The following is a 6,000-nucleotide window of genomic DNA, read 5'->3' as shown; positions in this document are numbered from 1 at the left end:
CGCTCTCGCACCACCATCCTCCCCCCAGCCTCCGGCGCCGCGGGGGGCTCCCACCGCCGGCGCAGGCGGCGGCGGCGGCGACAGCGGCTAAGGCAGCCCCGCGTCGCCGCCCGCCACCGGGCTCCCCCGGGAGGCTGCGGAGATGCTCAAACTTCTGGCTGCGGCTCCAGCCGGGGCGAGCGGCAGGGGGCCCCGCCGAGGGGGCGACGGCGCGGGTCGGTCGGGCCGGGCCGGGCCGGGCCGGGCCGGGTCCGGGCGCCGCCGCCGGGCGGTCTCCCCCTGCCGGCGCGCAGCCGCCGCGGCGCCGCTCGGCGGCTCCTCCGCGCGGGTCCGTCCGTCCGTCCGTCCTCAGCCGCCGCCTTCTCCTTCAGGAAATGGCGCTCTCGGGCTGTCACCGCGCGCTGTGCTCCCCCTCTGACATCACGCTCGTGAATATGCATGAGCCCCGCCGCCCCCGAAGCGGCGGATCACCGCGCCCACCGCCCCCGCTCCGCCGTGCCCGGCGGGCGGACCCCTCCGGCGGGCGGGCCGGGGCGGGGGGGGGGGTGTCTGGAGGCGGCGCCCCACGGGGGCAGCTCCACGGGGCGGCCTGGTTTCACAGCGGGTGACCCACATCTGCGGGAGCTGCCGGGGCACCGGGCAGGGGGGAAGAGCGGGTCGCTAAGCGGGTCGCTTATTCCCCTACCTACATATGGAAACCGGAGGCCAGCCCGGCCCCTCAGGACCCCCCGTGCACCCTCCAGCCCCCCAGGGGAGGAGGGCTTGGGGCCACCACCGGGGCTCAGCCCCGCCAAACCAAGGCTCTGCCGGGAGGAGCAGCACCTCGCCTCATGCACACAGCATTCCCAGCTCCATCTTCCCTGGCCGGCCCCCTCCGGCTCCTTGCCTCGGCCGCGCACCCCTCACCTACCGGACCCCGGCTCCGAGGATGCCGGCCACCCCATCCCGGTGCCTGATCTGTGGAGGAGCACCGGCAACGTGAGGAGATGCACCCGTGCCCTTCAAGCAGGATCAGCTCGGCCTTGCCCTCTTTTCTGCTAGTGGAAAAGTAGGGAGAGGGCTGAGGAAGGAGATCTCTGCTGCCACAGAGTTACTAGCACGGCGTGGAAAAAGTCACCGACAAACAATTTTCAAAAAAACCTAGTGCTGCCTTTTCGTAGGAGTTACGGTGAGAATCTGGGTTGAAAGGCACCATAAGGAGCAATATCATTACAACACGATGCAGCTTTCAGCTCTGCCACAGCCATCGGTGTGCAACACTCACCCAGCGGCTCCTGCAATACTCTGAAAACCTGGCTAAAGGGAGGAGCGTGGGGAAACAGCGTTATCCCCATCAGGGGGATGGAGAAACTGAGGCACGGCAAGCTCACGTAATTCCCTCCCAAGCTCTGATCTTCCCTCCACCAGCCATTTGCATTTCTGATAGGAATTCCTAGGGGACTGGAGCAACGCCAAGAATATTTCATGACTGGAATGGAAATGTCGCTCCCTCCCCAGTGCCTCCTGCCGCAATGAGGCGGCCGGGAGGAGATACTGACAAGCCATCCACCTGAGAGCTTGCAGGAAGCCTGGGTGCTCTCAGGGACAGGAAATCGTGACATGCCCCTTGCCAGGATCGCAACGGCTCTTGGGCTGAGAGCTTCTGCACTGGTGTTTGCTAAAAGCTTCACGCGCCCTCACTGTCGTTACTCTCTCTCCCCCGTGTATCCATATATACCCATCTATCCAAGTGCACGGCGTGTTTCTGCACTTACTCATGGCGATAGCACCTTCCAGAAAGTAGCTACTTTTGCAGATTTTAGTTGTCTCATGAGAAAAAATAATGGCCATTAGAATAACACTGTGTTTCTACGGCGTTTTCCTTTTAAGGATTTCTTCCAGCCTTACAGTTACAGAGGCTCGCAACACTACACTGGCCCTGTGGGCTGAGGAAGTGCTCTGGTGTACAAATGGGACAGAGGAGGCACAGGCAAGCGTTGTGACTTGGCCAAGCCCATCCAGGGAGGCAGTGGCCGAGAGAGGCTTGACTCCACGCTGCGTGCCCGGAGCATGCCTCTACCTCGACAGGCATGCTGTGCTTCGTCCAAATGTCATATGCGATGCTCCCAAAGGCTTTGGGAAGGGGAAGAAGAGGAAAGGAGGTGTATGGGATAGGAAGTTGTAGCACAGCACAGGCCAGACTCTAGGCTGGTGTAAGAGAGCAAAGCTGTGCTGGAAGCAGTAGACCAACGGGAATTTTCCCTAGCAGGGGATCTCGCTTCAGCTCTTCTGAGAAGGGCTTTGTGTCAACAGTGACAGGCAGGAAGAGCCATATGAGAATTGGACTGAAATCCTGCACGTGTTACCAATTGGAGTGCAAACTACTGTGGGAAAACTTATGGAGGAGTGCAATATTACCATACAGAAATCAAAGGAACTGGTGATTCTGAAATGCTTTTAGGCACTGAAGACAAATAAACTCTCCCGGCCTCTCGTGTCACTGAATTAAGCAATGTGGCTTTGTTCTACAGGCCGTAACACCGGCGGCAGCACTCACTGCTCACATGCACAGGACACAGCACAGTGGCTTATAAATAAGCTGGTGCCTTCCTGGCTTACATCCTTTCCTTACTTCTTCTGTTGTGATAGTGTGTTGTCACATTTCACCGGACCTGCTGGGCAGCATAGGCATGTTCTAGAAAATCCCTGAAGAGCTGCACAATAATCAAGAAGTGAATTCGCAGTGCTGGGAGACTTCTTAAGATGAGGGAGAAGGAAAAAAGAAGAAAGGAAGAGAGGGAGGGAGGGAAGGGAGAGAGACAGCAGGAGAGGGAGAAGTATTTGCTGGACTTCCTCACCTTCCTCTGCTGTTCAGCCTCTTCTAATTATTGAGACCCAACAGGACAAGGATGGGTTATCCCAGTGAGGAAGCACCCCAAAACACCCATTTCCACATGAGAAGCCATAGCCCTAAAAGTTTGGCAAAAGCTGCTGGTGCATGCCACTTCTTCATTGTCAAAGTAGTCAGTCAGCAACTGGATACGAAATCCCTGTGTTTTGTACAAGGCGTTTTCCATAGAGCTGCCTGGTTTGCACTTGGATTTGAGAACCTGTCTACTCCATCCTCTGACTTGAGATTTGAAGAGCAGCGTTATCCCCTCCATTGCTAGGGGACAGATCCCTCATCCTGCATCAGGAAGCTGCAGCAATGGCAAGAGCAACGATGAAGTGGCATTCAAGGGTCGCAGGATAGCTCTGCTCTATGGTGTAGGAGCCCCAGGATGGCTGTTCAGGTGCTTCCTGAGTGGGTGATCTGTTGAAACCAGCATATTCAGCCCCAGGCCAGAACAGGAGCTGCTCCCAGCATTTCAGTCACCACCAGAGGCTGCAGCGAATGACAGGAGGGAGCTCCATGTGTGCGAGGGCTTTTGCAGCTTAGGGATGGCTTCTCAAGTAAATGCCCCAAAGTTGGGCCAGAACACAAGGAGTGAGGAAGCAGAAACCCTCTCAGCTTTCCAAACCCTGCCAAGGACACAGCTTGAGAGCTGCTGGATATTACAGTGGCTTTTGAGGACACTGAAAAGGTTAAACTGGGCATAAACTGTCCCCATTCTCTGCCCAACCCATCATAATAATGGGATTGCCAGAGCTTGTTCATGTCGGATAATAATACTGTTTAACGTGGCCACTTCTGAGGACCCAAATTTAACTCTCCATCTTGAAATACATATGGGACCAAACTGGCTGTGCCAAGACCTTGGACATGGTATTTAAAGCCACAGGTGGCTGCAGCAGCTACACAAGAAGACTGAAACTCATCCTGCCTGCGTCTGGGCTAAGCTTGCCATAACTGAGTTATGCTGCTCATTTGGGAATTATCTTAGCTGCAGCTGAACTCTGTTCTTTTTTAATTTATATTATTCTACCATCTCTTCCTTTCTTCTGTCTGGTCTTCCTCCCTACCACCTCCTTCAGTAAGAAACTGTGTTGAAATATTGCAGCCTCTCTGTTTTCGTGAAGCTTTAGCCACCTCCAGCTCTTACATCTTCCATATGTGCTGGTTTTAACTTTCTGTGTGAATGACAATAAGCACAGGGAACCATATTAAAGACTTGCATTTACTCAGTCTTCAGAATACAAGTAAATCAGGGATGAGTCTGAGCTTTGAGTTCAGGCCCAATCCTTTCCTAGTTGCCAAACTCTCCCAGCTCTGCCTGGGGGTGGTAGGTGGCACGGTGTAGATGGGGGCTAGGACTGGATCACTGTAGGATGGATCTAAGTTTGGATTTTTCTCTAAGTTTCAGTGTTATCCAGTTTGGCCCCAGCCCAACCATAATCATTACCCTGAGCCCAAACCTGGTTTCTCCATGTGTCTGGGATGGTTATTCTTTTTTAGAGGTGAAAAACTAACATATGATATGTGTTATCTATCTTTTGCAATAAATGCCAAGCTGTCAGAATGAAAATGTCACATAAATCATACATAAACTATTTACATTTAAAAAGATTGACTCATATGAATTTAAACAACCTTTCTGATGGTGCCATCATCTGCAGCAGGTTAGCCAGGTATTGCCAATGTTTCTATTTCTGGAGTTGAAATAAACACAACACATCAAAACAGAGTCATCAAACCAAAACAAAATGTATTTAACATGGTGCAACAGTCAATGCCTTAAGAAATCACCATATAAGTATGCAGAGTTATATATAATCTACGCATACTAATACGACTTTACAAATCCCGTATTACATGTAGATACACGAAGAATGGACTTGGGAGGAAGCATTTGTTGCCAGCCCCTCTGGGGGCTTGGTTTCTTACCTACTTGCTGTAGGGAGTGACAGCACTTTGTTTTTGAAAGTGACTGTATTGCGATCGTATTGCATTCCCCTGTGAGTCACGGTGGATAATAATCTCCGCCATCCACACGACAAAATGGTACGGAGCTTGCTCAGCGTATGACCATCCCTCGTGGGATGGAGGTTTGGCAGGTGCGAGGTCCCTGGCAGGTCCTCAGTGTGGCCATAAGCTTCTTGGGTCGGTCCCTGGCTCTCGGGGGGTCTCCAGGCGGGCCAGGAGGGCAGCCCGCAGCCCAGAGTGCAGCAGTCTGCTCCACCAGGACCAGACACCTTCTAGGTTTGGCATTGCTGGGACTAATCTGACAGTTTCCGGAAGGTGCTGCACCTGCTCCAGGGGAAGGAAGCCTTGCAGGAAGAGCCTGCAGCCCCGGCAGGAGCGGCTGGTGGGGCTGGCTCCCAGCTGTGCTCCCTGCCTGAGGCTGGGGTGGCACCGCATCCCGCCTGGGAAGATGGGAAGGCGGCAGTGGGCTACAGGCCAAAAGCCCTCCCCAGGGCACATGGAAAGCTGAAGGATAACATAGAGCCGTCCTGCAGCTGCTCTAATAGATGCTGCGGGTGGAAGAGCTCTGTAACAACTCCAGACTATCGGTGGGAGGGTTAATACCACATGTACCTTTCCCTCTCCAGCCCCTCTCCCCTTGCCCAGCCTCTGCTGCTCTGAGCGAGTGGTAGGAATGAAACAACCACAAACCAGACCCACAGTCCTAAAAATAGTGACACTAACAGGGCACTGATCTACATTACGGCTCTCAACGATTGCTAATGAGTGGAGCTGGACAAGGTTAACAACAGCTGGAAATGCAGTAGTGTCTCTGCTGCAGACCAGGCAGGGCAAGGTGACCAAAGGACTTTTTGCTTTATTGGTGTATGTCGCTGCTCTGGAAAGAAAGTCCTCAGCACTTCTCAGGGGCATAGCCTGTGGTTGTGTCAGCAGTCAGTGACATTTGTGCCGCGAATACCTTATTTTTGCCTAATGGAAGGCAATTACACCCTGAAAGACATCCTCACTGGCAAAACCCCAGAAAGATTGAAAAGCAGACGTGAGAAAACTGAAAAAAAAAGGAAGATGAGGGTAAAGCAAGAGGAGGAGAACATGAAAGGAGAGAATAAATGACAGAAGAAAAGGAAAAAAGACTGGTGAAAATAAAATAAATTTAA

This window comes from Pelecanus crispus, chromosome 6, assembly GCF_030463565.1.
Source record: "Pelecanus crispus isolate bPelCri1 chromosome 6, bPelCri1.pri, whole genome shotgun sequence".
Taxonomy (NCBI): Eukaryota; Metazoa; Chordata; class Aves; order Pelecaniformes; family Pelecanidae; genus Pelecanus; species Pelecanus crispus.
This window is presented reverse-complemented; position numbering follows the sequence as displayed.